Below are 16,301 nucleotides of genomic sequence, written 5' to 3' on the forward strand. Positions count from 1 at the left end.
AGTTCTAATTAAAAATTTTCCCTCGACTCTCAGCCAATTTTCCATTGCATAAGCTGATCCTCCTTCCCACGTCACCTGGGAACCGTCTTCTTATCGCTTAAGCTATCAATTTTATTTGCTATTAGTATTTTATAAAATTTTATTTATTCCTATATAAATATGTATATATTGGCCAATTTATAGCGGGTTGTTCAACAAATTCAACAATTACACGTGAACGAATAACCATGCCCTATACACGGAAAACCTACTGAGGTGGGACTCGAACCCGCGGCCTCTTGTTGGGCAGGCGAGGACTTAACCCCGCCGCCACCGCGTACGTGCTTTAGCAAATTCTTCATGTTTTTACCGTGGCTTTAAAGCTTCAAGTTATTACATACATAGTAATATTATTTTACCCCTTCTTGAAGCTGTGGAATATTACTATTACACTATGTCTTTAAAGGCCGTTTTACACGGTACACGGAATTGCGCAATCTGACGTACGTGCGAAGGCGCAATCAAAATTGCGTCTAGCGTAAAGCGGTGAATTGCTAGAACACATGCGAGAATGCGTGGATGCGAGACGGCAAAATAGCCACTGTTCTAATTTCGTTCATGAATTCGCGAAATTCCTCGCCATTTTAGAAATTAATGCATCTCTAACCTGCGCAATTCCGTGCCCCGTGTGAAACGGCCTTAACACGTACTGCAGTTGTATACATTTTTAAGCGTTTGGCGTTGAGGAATTCTTCCTCGTGTGGACGAGAGCAGTGTCAGAGATGGAGGAAGCGTCTCTGCTCATCCAATGGGCATCCGTTGCCTCTGTCGAGATGCTGAGCGAGACCTTGTCGTCAATGTCGCTTCCATTCATGCAGCCGATACTCCCCCCCTCCCACTTAACCCCACCCCCCACTGCCCTCTTCGTCTGGACCTCTCCGGGCCATCGCGTCTCCCGGACCCGTCTGAATGACGCGTCGAGGATATTAGTCTCGTTGGGCTCGATCGCTTGAGAGAACCGCTGTGTGTTTTATCGTTGCTAGGATTTCATCCGTAGCGAGGTAGTGTTACTAATCATGAGTCCCCCGGGTGTGTAGTTCAATTTAAGAGGCGTAACGTAGGAGAAAAGTGGCTAGCCATAAACAGTACGAAATAACTTGCAGGAAGTCTCTCTCCCTCTCGACCTGTCTTTTTTTGTTGACGTTTTATTCGTGCATCCCCTATGCTATCGTCTTCAGATTTACAGGGTGTATACAGGGTGTCCCATTTATCTTGACCACCCGAAATAACGTTTTGTCCAGATGCAAATTCAAAAACGTGTCTAGCAAATGTTCATTAGCCGTCAGGGGGACATTAATAAGCATGATTGCCTTCCTTGTAGCTTTGTTATTTACAAAGATATGAACAGCGGTATGTCTTTTTTAAATGGCACCCTAGACGCGGACGCGGTTGTGGTCCCGGGCTCAAAGTGACTTTTGTGTTATTTTTTGACTTTCTTGTCATTTGTTTACTGCTAACTCCAGTAAGTGAACGAGTTTCTTATGTTTTCATAACGTTCTGTTTATGTTAATGGTCCGCTGTGCAACATTTTTGAGTAAGTCTTTAGAAGAGGAAATGAATTGCCTAATAAAAAATATAGGGTGCCATAAAAAAAGACATACCGCTGTTCATATCTTTGTAAATTACAAAGCTACAAGGAAGGCAATCATGCTGATTAATGTCCCGCTGACGGATAATGGACATTTGCTTGACACATTTTTGAATTTGCATCTGGACAAAAAGTTATTTCGGGTGGTCAAGATAAATAGGACACCCTGTATAGTGGACCCTGGTCTACCATATACACCCTGATTCAACTGTAACGATGGATGCAACTGTTGCTGATGGCAGGGTACAATCCTTGCCAGCAAAACCGAAGGTCGCGGGTTCGAGTCCCGCATGGGTAGCTTGCCCATATCCAGATAATGGATGTTTGTGATAGTCCTCTGTTATTTGTTATGGCCAACCCCCCTCTCCCGATATGAAGGCTTAGCAGTGATGCTTTGGGAGATTAATTTAAATATAAAAATTTAAATAAATACATCTCAAATTTGAAAATTTTACCGCATTACTTTCTCAGGTGTATTTTCAATTTAAGATAAAAGTGAGTATTTGCCAGGTAAAGCTACTTAGGTAGCTCAAAGTAATATACCTTGAAAGCTGTTCAAGATAGTTATCTGCGTTGAGGAATACGTCGTCGAAAAGACGTAAAAGACCAGTGGAGCGGGAGTGATGCGTCTTCTTAACTCGTTGGATTGGTAGAGGCTAGGGATGAGGCGGTTGGAAAAGCTTCGAGGTATTTTGGAAAGCTGTGCAAAGTTAGAATTATTCTCGCGATGCAAGGTGGCTCAAGGAATGGCATTAGTTCTCCCTGCCCTGAATGCGTGGAATTCGTACGGCTGTGTGTTAGTCTTGGGATTAGCTCTACCATAACGTATTCAAACTGAACTTAGGGCTGAAGTACTGCATTGATTGGTTTGTGTCTCTGTGGTAAATGACGGCGTAAAGTGCCGAGTGCAATATATCCTTCGGCAAGTCCTGATTGTGTTTACAACATAGTGACACATTGGCCGGAATCGCAAAAGAACTAGCCAAAACTTGAATTCTGACTATTTTTGGGGAAACGTGAAGTGACCACAGTTGTGATTTATATTTGAGGAGGAAGGGGAACACCCTATTTTGAGCATCTTTCCACAGTAGTATTCGTCAATCACTCAGTGATTCAACCCGAAGGTTGGTTTCGTAGGTGAGGGTAGAGCTCACCCCGAACTAAACCACAGGCGTGTGAATTTAACACATTCAGAGTAGAGGGGCCAGTTACATTCCCGGAGGCATCTCGCACATTGAATATTTTGCCTGGGGGTGTCCGAAGGCTTCAGCCGGGGTTTGAATCCGGCACCTCTCGTTCAGCAGCCGGGTCAAAAATATAAAAAATGATATTGAAAATAAAATATCAAATAACATAATCGAATATCATTTTATAAAAAAATATTTAATTGCAATTTATTAATGCTTCTACATTTTATATAATTGTATCGTTGCTCGTTTGTGAAATTGATAGATTTAACTTTACTTCATGGTGAAACAAAACCCAGTACTGTTCCACAAACTTTTTATTATTAGCTGTCAACTAGTTTCGACGTCTATACCGTTATTATCAAGACTAGTAGTATGACATCAAGACTAATGGTACGTCATTATTAAGATGACGGTATAGACGTCGAGACTAGTTGACAGCTAATAATGAAAAGTTTGTGGAACAGTACTGGGTTTTGTTTCACCATGAACATTTCATCGTTCCACCAAGTAACGCCCAAATTAGTAGATTTTATTAACTTTAATTTTTTGCACTAACCACGATTAACACGCAAAACGCGAACAAAAGCACAACACTCATTGTTTATGTATATTGGATGGTGGGGGTGAGTCACTGGACGGCAATTTCATACGCGCTTTCGGCGCGGTCATAGAATTGTGAGTCTATCCCAAAGAGGTACGATTGGTGTAGTTATATATGACGTCGGCTCCGTGTCTGAGTTTAATTTATTGTATTTGTAAATAATTATGTTATTTCCTCTGTTGGGTATGGTAACTTATGTTGTAAAGCTTTCAACGTGAACTTAACAGGAGAAGCCCGCAGATATACTTGCATATGCCCACTCCTCCAATTTACAGGAGGGAACATCGAAACTATATCTACTATGATTTTAGGTCTATATATTCTCTCGACATTTTAAGTTCGAAGTATATTCTCTCGAGTTGAATGATTGGTTGATAATCACTATGAGGCGGTCAGTAGTGTTCGCACACGCTTTTTCGATTTAGAGCGGAGCACTTAGTTGATGTAGCACTTGCTTGAGGGAGAGTTCCGACCTGCCATACGACTTTTATAACCATTATAAAATCCTCATAATCGATAGGTCCTGTCATTTCTGAATATATCAACGCCTATTTCGAACATTTCCTGAACGAATTATCGTTTATGAGCCAAAATTGCTGTTCCAATTATGTCATCGGCCTTGACCCATCGACGAGATGGTGAGAATCGGCGATTTTGTTTCTCAGGCAATAGTAGTTGACTACTAACGCAAATAAATACGTATTTTATGCGATGGACTTGCTTTCCCATGGCATTGGGGTCGTTCAATCGGAACCGTAATTCATGGATGGGAATGATAAGCTACGACGGAAAAGTCCTCCTCTTTTAGCCGTTCTCTCGTAAGTTTATAAAGAAAACGCGAAATTAGCCGCCCTCGTTTTCATGTGTTGGTACCGTCCTTAGAGTTCAGCTTCGTGTACTCGTTCAGGATGAACTTTTAAATGTGTAAACAGCAATAAATCACGCGAGGCCCTTGCATATGATCGAAGAGTGACTGGAAAGAGAGCAGACGCGTAAACCGTTGCGCCAGATGACACCTGCCGAATATAGGAGAATGACATCATACCTACTCTTACGATAAGCAATTAATATAAACGTTAATTGTCGAAAAAGGTGACTCATAATATCTATGAAGACCTAGGAATGGTGTAAGAATGCATTGTAATTTTGTTCTGATCTGTGTTGAAAATTTCAAGCCGATCCGACAATAGGAATGGTAAAATATCATTTAAAAGATTCCATCGATGGAACAGGTAAAGTAAGTTACGTGTCTCACGATACATCACCGCTTCGAAGGCGCGTACATTTCTACTATTCCGGTGAGTCCTTTTCCACCTCAACCAGTCAGAGTTCAAGATACATTTAAAATGACGGGGCGCATATGTACCGTTGTCGTTTGTAGTGTTGTTTGCGCGAAAATGAAGCTTAAAAACTGATTTCAATTACAAGGTGACAAAGACATGAACATTCTTAGATTACAAAGATATTTTTAATTTTGTCTTGTATTCCATTTTAAATTTTGTACATTTTTTTCTTTTATTAACCAAACTATTGTAAATGTTTGGTTTTTATTTTATTTTTTTATTTATAAATAACTGAATAGCATCAGCGAATTTAATGATTACTTTCTTATTTTACCTTTTTTGAAATTTGAAAGTTAGCAAATAATAAATAAAACCTGTGATTTGAAGGAGGTTATGACGTAGAAAAGACTCGTAGGGGATTTATATGTTGAGGCAGTGTGTATAATGGGTCTACGTTATATTCCCCGAAAATTTCTTGGTGACAGTATAAGTTTTAGACGAGTGTGTGACGTAACGAGTGAAGACCGGTCGGTCAGGATCGATGGGTCCTATTCTCGCCATAATCTCACCAGAAGTTCCTTGCAGGAACTGGAAGTAGGAAAAGAATTTGAGGACATCGTCCTCTGAAGACCTATGGATATAGTAAGAATGCATTTTCATATGGTTCTGTTCTCTACTTAAGACTTCAAGCCAATCCAACTACGAGAATTGGGTTAAAAATTATTATTCGAGATCAATTACAAGATTCCATCGATGAAACAGACGAAGCAAGTTGAGAAAAATAGCGTATAAAAAGGGCCCACTATATATGCTCCAAAATATTTTTGGCGGTAGCCAAGGGTACGTAAGGAGGAGGCCTAATTCCATCCCGTAGAAGGCTGAGTTCTGTTGCCAATTTGGTCGCATTTTAATTGGTTTTCAAAAGTGTCCGCGGTGCGGTGATGAATGCAATGCGATTCTCTTTTTTCCAATATTTTGCAGTATGACGTTTGTCATTGCGATGAATAGCATTATAAAGTAATGAATTTGATTGATCACGTCACCATGTATATAAATTTTATGTTGAAACCGCTAATTTTACCTTATCGATACCTCCACTGCATAAACACTCAAAAATCGCCCTCCGAATAGAATCCGCTCATCAAGATCAGCCCTTTTAGTACTAGATGAGCGGATTTGATTCGATGGGCGATTGTTGAGCGTTTATTCAGTGGAGGTATCGTTATATCCCCGTGAAACTCGGATCACTTTGTCCGTCAGCGACGCGAGTGGCGACTTTTGTAAACCCATTTAAATGCGCGGTGGTTAACAACACATTTACAGGCGAACTTGTAATATTCGTGATGCCGTAGGTGCCTTATATGCTCCGAAAACTTTTAGTCGACAGCATACATTTTACGTGAGTGTTACGTAACGAGAGGAGACGGGTCGGACGGGAGCGATGCGTCCAATTCTCGCCGGAATGTCACCAGAAGTTTGTTGCAGGAACTGGAGGGAGGAAAAGAACTTGAGGACGTCGTTCTTCCTTTCCTTCCCTCGAGGAAAACTCCCTGCATTCATTTTCGGTGTTTCGTAACAAGCTAATGGCTCACCGGGAAATCTGAAGTCGAGGCGATAGGCTCTTGAGGACTTGCCACTCACCTCGTCTAATCGGTGTTTTGTTTCCGCGGCTATCTTTATGATTTCCGCTTTATCACCGCTGCAATAGATAACCTCTTATTGTTGGAGTACGCGATAAGTATCATGATACGTTTTCTTATGGCCGTTGGTCTCTCCCTGGATTGGAGGATTGTTGGACTTCTCCTGATTCGTTATGAACCGGCCAGCATGTTCCGGGTGTCTCATATGCGGTGTTTTGATGACAGAGGACAATATTTGTTACTTCTCAGGTTTCATGTACATCGACATAAACCCCGCATGCTTCCCAAAAGGCGTGTGGAAGGAGGTGTTTGGTCAGCAGCCATTTGCCGGACAGATTATATAACAATGGAAAAAATGTTGCGTGTTGTTAGTAGTTTGACTGCCTACGTTCAGTTCGACCTAGAATTTATCTAAGTCCGTTGCTCCGGGAAAACGAATTCCTAAACCTATCCGTTCCGTAAATTGTCGCTCTCATTCTATCGTTTCCTCCGGATATGGAAATATGGCGAATTTCTAATATTTTGTTGTTTGTGCCACATGGAAATACATCTGTTCTTAATTGCTCAAGCAGTCTAAACCTAGCCCGTGGGCTCCGAGTCTCCATCGTCTCTCAGCTTAATTCGTGTCAAAGCTGCATAAAGCCCGTTTTACTCGGGGCATGTTCTTGCGCAATCTGACGTACGTGCGAGAGTGCATTTAATTTGTGAAATGTAAAGTGATGAATTGCTATAACGCATGCGAGAATGCATTAAAATTGGATGGCAAAATAGCCCCTGTTCCAATTTCGTCCATGCATGCAGTCAATCGCTCGTCGGATTGAGAATAAATGCAGATCTGAATTGTGTAATTACATGCCCCGTGTGAAACAGCCTGAACACTCTGTGCTCGCTCGTTGCATGTATAGACGATATTCTCCATCTTTTCGGGTCACCTCCGTGTGCTGAGCTTTGATTAACGACGGTTTCGCCACCTATCGTAGTGGCGTCTTCAGATCAATAAATTTCATGGAGTTATTGACGATTTTCCATCTTTCCGGATTTCCATTGTGACGGAATTGACGAAGGATTTGCCAGTGATCCTACTGGCGACTTCTGTTTTCAGGTTCTGCGATGTGGTTTGCTCGATATTTATATTTCCCATCTTCCAGGGCAAAAAGGTGGGGAAGATGGAAGTATTAATATCGAGCAAATCGTGGATCAGCACCTTCGACGCCAGTAAGATCATTGGCGAAATGGTCAAAAACCAAAATTTCCACGCTGTGATAACGCTAAAAGACGGAGAATCGGAATCGTATTTGTGGGATGTGGAGGGTCAACTATGAAGTCACAAAACCATTTCTCATCATGTCACCGTGTTTTCTTGACTCTGGATGCAATTTGGTGATTTTTTACGGTTTCAATTCTAGGTGGAATTGAACCATGACGACGTGCCGAAAGAATAACGAAAATTGTTGTTGAATTTATTCGTTTCTAAGTTCGGGAAGAACTGTCGAAAACCTTTTTCTGCCCAAAACCTCCCTTTTTTACTTCGCAATTTTTGCCTGACCTTAACGGGAGTGCTTTCGTCTAAGTTCGTTAGTTTCGTTAAGTTCGTGCTTTTTTGATCTTATCTCGCTGAATTTCTCAACTAAAAGTTTGGCTTTTTACTCAAATTTGTACTCTATGAGTTTTTGATCTATGAAATTCTAAAACTTTCAGTGCTATTCCTTGCAATTGCTAGGACTATATTGCGAAATATTGGAAAAAGGATTTCTCTGCAGTGATGCGGGCATTTTTTGTGAGCCGAAAGAAATGCGCCCGAAGTGGCAGCATAAATCAACTTTCAACAAGACGGACTGTGTGACATCTCTATGTAGTCCTCTCCAAAGTAATGTTTTCCACGGGCTCCGCTTTCCGTTCACTTTTCTCAATACCTCTTCATTTGTCATTCGTTCCAAGGGCGTACCCAGCATCACAACTAGGGGGGACAAGCAAAGTGGTGACATTAGTTTATGAGATTATTTCCTTGAAAAAATAGTTTTATTTTAGTTACATATACATATCATTTTTCGTGGGTTCAAAGAAAATTTGTTGAATACTTTCGTTTCAATTCAGTACTGATTTTTCTTAAAGATTTTTGCAATTTTTGCTTCTAGGGGGGACAGTTGCCCCCCATTGGCCCTCGCTGGGTACGCCCATGATTCGTTCTAGCCAGTGATTCTAGTCCACGATTCGTTTAAATCGCGCGCGAGGCCTCCGAGCGTTTGAACTTTTGGCGGGAACTCTGTGGTTTGTTTCCCCAGCGAGCGCGTGTAGCTGTGACAAACGGGGCGTGCTCGGCTCGCCTCTGGAAACGCCGCTGCCAGCCACGGATTGCTTCGAGGACGTGCGTCGAGATTTCGAAACGTCGTCCACGGTGCGCGGTGTGTTCCAAGGTGAGCCGCGCGTCATCCTGACCAACGCTTTTCGTCTCTTTTCCTCTGCAGAAGTAATCATCGCTGCAAGCCACGCGCACGTCCCATGGTACGCGTTTTACCCTTGTGCCGTTCATTGAGATATATTCGGACGGTATCTGATCTGGAGGAAATGATGTTTGAACGAATGTTTGATGTTTGATCCTATTCCATGCTGTTCATTTCTCGTTATTTGTTATTATTAGCGGCGGGGTAAATTCCTTGTTTGCCACGCAAGAGGTCGCGGTTTCGAGTCCCGCCTGGATCGGTTGCCCCTATCCAGAGCATGGATGTTCGTTCAAGTTTGATTTTTTACTTATAAACCTCGATGTGAAAGCCCACTGATGCTGTTTCGGTGATACAGGAATAGTTAAAAATACTATGTTGTGTTACTTTGTAGAGGTGGTGGAACAGATCCATCGTGTATTGTTGTATGAAATAATATTTTCCACTTTATGTAACAATTTTATTAGACGATCGCTTTTAATCTGGAATTCTTGAAGTCCAGACTGGCAGAGTATCTCCTCGTAATGGATTTTTATGGATAGCATTTTACACATATGTTAGGCACTTGTACTTGGTACTTATCGTTCCCGGTTCAAGTAATTATTACAAGCGAATATTTAACTATCAAGTCTGCGCGCGAAAATGATTCGGTGCGTTGAAACCGGTCTTCCTTTAAAATCGAAATAAAGTAAGAGGAAAATTGCATTTTATTCACCCCCTCTGCACTTAATTTCGCCCCACACTCAACCAAGCAGACGTTTAGTCGCGCGGCAGACCGTCTCCTTGGTGCCTATTTTCCCGTGACTTTCTCATGGATCACAGAAAACATTGGTATTTTTAATGCTCAATCGATTGACGGCGTACAGTTAATCTTTTTAAATGCATTCAACTAGTTATAGTTATTATAGTTAGCATTAGATGAAACTTTGCCCCGGCCCGAATTCCGGCTGCAAATCTCTCAACGGTCCATCATCATCACTGTTCAACAATCCTAGGATTGGTTTGACGCAGCTCTCCACTCAGTTCTCCTATCAGCTAATCTTTTCACACCTACGTATTTCTTTTCTTTCACATCCTTCTTTACTTGTTCCATGTATTTTGCTCGAGGTCTTCCTTTTCCATTCTTGCCTTCCACTTGTCCCACGACGATTGTCTTCATCAGGCCATCATGTCTCAAGATGTGGCCTATAAGGTTGTTCCGTCTTCTTGTTAAGGTTTTTATGAGGCTTCTCATCTCTCCTACGGTCCATAGTTAACGTTTATCTTCTTCCATCTTTTTATCTATCCTTGATCTGACTCTTGAAGTAAATTTAACTCGCAGTTACAGCACATTCTTATCTGATTCATCTCGTTGTTTTTTTTTAAACTTTTGTTTGCTTTATTAGTTTTATTTTATTTTGATATTTAAATTCACTGCCCCGGAAACTTATGATCGGGGTATATATGTTTTGAAATATTTTTTAAAGGATTTAAGGCCTTCATATCCGCAAATTTAACGATAACAATGGAGGGCAATCACAGACGCCTATGCCCTGGATGGAAGCAACCTACTGTGACGGAAATCGAACCAGCGACCTTCGGTTTGGCAGTCGAGGACTTAACCCCGATGCTACTGAGGCCATATGTGATCTGAAGCACTCCATATAGCCAAAGTTACAAATCTCGATCTGCCAGAGGCGAGGTGTGCATCTTAGTTTCCCTTTCTCCCAGTCCCTCTTACATGGCTGCTGACTGAGGGGTCTCGCGTTCAAATTGCAAGTGAAGCCAACGGGGAAATACCACTACCCCACGGGCGTACCCAGGATCATAACTAGGGGGGGGACTAGCCATGATCTAGGGGGGAGGCAAGCCATGGTCTGGGGGGGGCAAGCCATGGTCTAGGGGGGCAAGCCGTGGTCTAGGGGGGGGGGGGGAGCCAAGTTGTGTGACATTTTAGCTTAGTTATGCGACATGCTAGCATGGAAAAGGTGAATGAAACCAGCATTTTTAGAAAATTATGACAGCGCTCGTGGAAAATAATCGCGTGAAACAGTCATTTTTTCCGTCAACATTGGAGCGATCGCTAGTGCTGTCCCTTGAAAAGGTTGGAAAAAATGATCGCGTGATTAAGGCATTTATGAGATTATTTCCTTAAAAAATAGTTTTATTTAAGTTACATATCTTATACTAATACATATCATTTTTTGTGGGTTTAAAGAAAAAGTGTTGTATAATTTCGTTTCAATTTGGTACCGATTTTGCTTAAAGACTTGTGCGACTTTTGCCCCTAGGGTGGGCAGCTTCCCCCCCGCCCCTCGCTGGGTACGCCCATGCACTACCCCTATAAACTATCCATAGGAGACGCATCCTTGCATCCACGTTAGAAGGAACTTGGTTGGGGAAGGGAAAAACTAGTTCAGTAGGCCACACTTAGAATTTAAATACTATGTATGCATGAGCCGACTAATAAAAAACGATGATGGTGTTGCAGGAAATATGTGCTACAATGCCATGGCGGTCAGCATGTTAAACTGGGCTTGCATCGTGTTCTCCGGATGCAGCCTTTTCTAGTGCGTTGGCCACACACTTGTCGGTCGCGCTTATGGGCGGAAAATTGATGGATGATAGCTGTGCCTGGATGCAGAGTGTCACTTCGCCAAGCGGTGCCGTTATGGGCCATTTTCTATCACCGTTTCACCGTCATTAACTTATTTCATCGAATGTTTCTCTTTCATTGGAGTTGAAGCCGTTAAAACTTTCCCAAACTCCACTTACGTTAATGCGACCTGTGGTCATGTGACCCGAAAATTATTGTCGAAGTATGTGCTCGAATTAACGCGACGGAAAAGTGTCATTTACCGCAGTGGCATTGCAAAACAAACGCCACTTAATTTTACTCCTCACGCTGCCTCAGTATCCTTTAGAATACTGGCCGTAAACCTGTTAGAGGATACTAATTACTTATTGAATATTAGGTGTTCGCTGCGTTTTGACCCCGACTTAAATTCGTCGTTTATTATTGGCGGGAAAAACGACTACCACTACCCGTCAGCTACAAAAATCCTCGGGATGCGTGGTGGCTAAGGGAAAGGAATTGCCTTACCCTAATCTATATGAACCAGCCTATGATATAAATTACTGGCTAATAAAGATATTTAATAGTGATAGTTAACTTGATAATAGTGGCGATTGAACTTTGGTAGACGTTATTCTAGAGGGAAGTCTTGAAGACTTAATATCGCGATCATTTTTTCCAACCTTTGCTAGGGATAGCACTAGCGATCGCTCCAATGATGACGGAAAAAATGACAGTTTCACGCGATTATTTTCCACGACCTGGAGGGATGGGAACCCCATCCCCTTTTCCATCACTCGGCACGTCCCTTTTTCCGTCTGTGGCACCGTCCTTCGGCCAATCAGAACGCACCGCCGCTCACGACGATTTTACCGACACGCTTGCCTTTTTAATAGGGTGGTTTCCTACTTTTTTCAATTGCATAAATCGAAAGATTATTACTCCTGGAGTACGTACGTCACGTTTTTAGATTTTAAAATGACGATATCTATTTTTCGCGATTAAATGAAAAGTGAAATTTTACAAGCGCGCGGAAACGCGACGGCTAAGTATGAATGCTGGAAAAAGCCCGTGTGACGCCATTCTTATTCCAGCTGCCGCTGTGTAAAGCCATCTCGGTGCAAGGCTATGAACGCAGATACGATGCAGCCTGCTAGCAGGTAGCGCTTGGTAGAAATAGGGATTATTAATACCTTATCAAACGAAGGAAACTTTCCGACCATAGGCAATTTTAATGGGTGATTATTAAGAAATGTTTCCCTGAGCCCTGTGCCACATGCATGCATTGGTAATATTAGACGATGTTAAACTCCTGACTACTGGTATAGAATCTAGGTCCCTGTGAGGTCACGTGAAGTGGCATCGCATGGCCCCAATCTGGCCTTTTTCAAATGAGGTTAAAATTAACCATTAACATTTGTCTAAACTGAGATTTCTAAAACCAAATGATTTGTATATTATGAATACACTAATGGTGGGTAAGGAATCGCAATCAATGCATTTCGTTTACTGTGGTGAAGGGAACTGCCCAATCGAATGAAAGTTGTGAATACTGAATGTGACGGAAAAAAAGGGACGGTGGGAATGACTGTGCGATTCAGAAAATGATGGGTCGAGCGATCACGCTTTTGGTCTCTGAAAACCTATCGCTTGAGATATCGTTCTGAGTGACCGAAAGAGTGATCGTGTGATTCAGGCTTAAAGGTGGAATGGGTGAACGGGATGGAGTTCATTCTTTCAAGTGATCTGGTCGAAGTGAGAGGGCCTTGGAGACAATACTTTGGCCCCGGGTCGAGCTGTCGATGGCCCGGATATGGACATGAGCCCTGTAGCCGTGACAGCTCGTCAGTGGTCCGCCTCGGTTTCGACCTGATAGACTTTTAATTTCCGTTCGAATGAAGACCCAAGAGGAAGCGTGAACAAGAGGAGTAATCGACTTCTCGCATGCACCCAGCATTCATTAATAGGGTGGTTTCCTATTATTTTTTTATTGCCTACATCGAAAGATTATTACTCCTGGAGTGCGCGTTTCACGGTCTTAGATTTTCGAATGACGATATCTATTTTTCACGGTTAAGCGAAAAGTGAAAAATTTCAAGCGCGCGAAAACGCGACGGCTAAGTAGGAATGATGGGAAAAGCCCTTGTGACGTCATTCTGGTTCCCGGCATCGCCGAGTGAGGTGACCTTGGGGCGAGGATGTATACGCCGCTACCATGCTGGCTGCTGGCTGCTGGCAGGTAGCAGAGTACCCTGCAAGCAGGTAGTGCTTGGCTTAAGTAAGGATATTAATACCCTATCAAACGGAGGAAACTTTCCGACCTTAGGCAATTTTAATGGCTGATTATTAAGGAATGTTTCCCTGAGCTCTGAACCACATGCATGCATTGGTAATCTCAAACAATGTAAAACTCCTATCTACTCGTATAGAAACTAGGTCCCTGTGACGTCACCTGGAGTGGAATCGCATGGGCGCCAATCTGGCCTTTCTCAAATGAGGTTAAAATTGACCATTGCCATTCGTCTGAACTGGGATTTCTAAAACCAAATAATTTGTATATTGTGAATGCACTAATGGTGGGTAAGGAATCGCAATCAATGCATTTCGTTTTCTTTGATGAAGGAAACTACCCTATTCGTTATACTACAGTACAAATATTTGTACTCACTTTCGCTCGCTGGGGGGCTGTGCCCCCCCCCCTAGACCCTTCCGGGAAAGGCCTGCGGGGGGTCACTCTGCCAGTTCCTGTAATTTTTATTGAAACGGTTATCATTCGCGGGAGAAACGACCTCCTTTACCCGTCAGATAAATCTCAACTGCTGAATCACGCCCTCGGACACCCAACAACAAAAATCCTCGAATTTCGATGTGGCCCAGAGAAGCAGAACTTAGCGCAATCTATCCGAACCAGCCTATGGTATAAATATGGAATTCTGGCGGTAAAATCACTCACTTTTATTTTTATTTCAATTACGCAATACCGTATCTCCGTTGTTTAGATAATAATTCACGAAAGAGTGAAATTGCAGAATTGGCCAAAATTAAAAGTGCTCCGTTCGGTCTGAAGGTGTTTCTTGGCCTATCACGTGGTCTAGATTCGGAAGATGATATTTTTGAGAATTTGACTTTTTACCCCTAAATGCTCCCAAATAGGAGAGGCATAGAGGTAGTTGGAAACATTGTACTGGATAGAAAATTTATTGTGTCGACAATTTTTCTTAGGGGTTTCAGACGATTTCTGAGGTGGTCGATTCTTTGTCGTATCTCGTCTCGTTCATCCCTAACGTTTGTATGCATCAGTCAATTGTCGGAAGTGCATTTTTATTGCATTCTAGCAGGCCACCCGGCGTTGCTAGGAATGGATAGTATCAAACGGTGCAGTGATGAGTGCAATGCGATTCACTTTTTTTCCAATATTTTGCATTATACCGTTTGTAATTGCATAGAATGTCTAGGCCAGACTTGTTAGGAATAGCATAGTGCTTTTATGCATTTAATGGACCACATCATCATGTATATAAATTTCATTATTATTAAAATAAGACATTGAAATATTTCCACTGAGATGTATTATTACACATCGCGTTTCCTCGTTACAAACAACATTATCAAGTGTTGTTTGTAACGACATAACGCGTTGTGTAATAATAAAACTCAGTGTAAATATTGCAATGTCTTATTTTAATAATATCAGGAACTTCCACCATATCGTGCCCAACGTCATACAAGATATAAATTTCGGTTAAAACCGCTAATTATAACTTATTTCCCTCTGAAACTCGGATAAATTTGTCCGTCAGCGACGCGAGTGGCGACTTTTGTAAACTCATTTAAATGCGCGGTGTTTGAAAACACATTTAGAGGCGATCTTGAGGATCCTCTTTTGTAATATTCGTGAATAGTACCCAAAAAAAAGTGGGAAAAACTGAAGTAAGACGGTGAGCGAACGGCGCTGAACAGTAAACAATCGAAAAAAAAAACGATTTCTCTGCTGCGCGCACGGCATCAGCTTATACCCCGCTCCATAAAATTGATTGTTGTGTGTGCGTAAGTGCGTGCACCAAAAAAACTTCGTGTGAACACGTATACCCCACCAAAAAGGTGCCCACCGAGATGATTAACAGGAGTGTGTAGTATCCTTTAATGTTTTCCTTTTGTGAGTGTCAAGAGGTGTGCCTACCCGGCAGGATTCCCAGTCGCAGGCGCTGTATGATATGACGTAACAAATGGTATTGAGAAAACGCCGCAAAGGACGCGTCGGACGAAACCGAATGTAGCCCTACGGGGTGTGGGAACATGATATGCACCCATATACCAACTTTGGTCGCAGTCCGAGCAGCCGTATGGGAACGTATAGCGAACAGACAAATAGACATCCTCTTTTATGTGTATGCATAGATACTGGAACCCTCTATTTTTCCATTTGCCAAGCTAGTTCATTCAGGTCCCTGATAGTTTTTTACTTCAGTCCGTCTTCTTCTTTTTCTCTTTTTTTTTCTTGTATTATGGGCTAAATATAGCTTGAATAAGTCTATTTTTGATGAGATAAATTCCGCAAAACTCAAATATTTAGCTACAGCATATATATCTCGGCGGAGGGAATGAAGGGGAAAATAATTCAATCCCCTAAGTTGGCGTAACATTTTCACCACGTGCACCTGTATTTTTAACCATTGTAGTACACTTTTTAGCAAGCGTGAAGTGCAATAGTTAACACGAAATTTTTCGTAATGTAAGACTGTAGTTTTCGAAATAAAAGACTGATTCTGCACATCGCACGTGTCAACGAAAGGGGGCGATTCAGTCCGTGAGAGATGATTGCTTAATGCGGTTATCGCTGCAATTATGAATTACTTTGCACGCTCTAGTGCCTTCCGTCGTACAAAGAGAGTCGATTGCGAAAAAAATGAGGAATAGCAGTGTTAGATTATGATTGAACTAGGCAGGAAGACTACGAATGAATTGCTG

At 42.1% G+C, this 16,301-nt stretch overlaps 1 protein-coding gene across 4 annotated transcripts in view; it reads left to right on the forward strand.

The window, feature by feature from the left end:
- LOC124170486 (transcription factor EC) overlaps positions 1 to 16,301 on the forward strand; it is a 195,868-nt gene that overhangs the window by 126,371 nt on the left and 53,196 nt on the right. The gene's annotated exons all lie outside the window — the stretch shown is intronic.

Source organism: Ischnura elegans, chromosome X (assembly GCF_921293095.1).
Source record: "Ischnura elegans chromosome X, ioIscEleg1.1, whole genome shotgun sequence".
NCBI classification, from domain to species: Eukaryota; Metazoa; Arthropoda; class Insecta; order Odonata; family Coenagrionidae; genus Ischnura; species Ischnura elegans.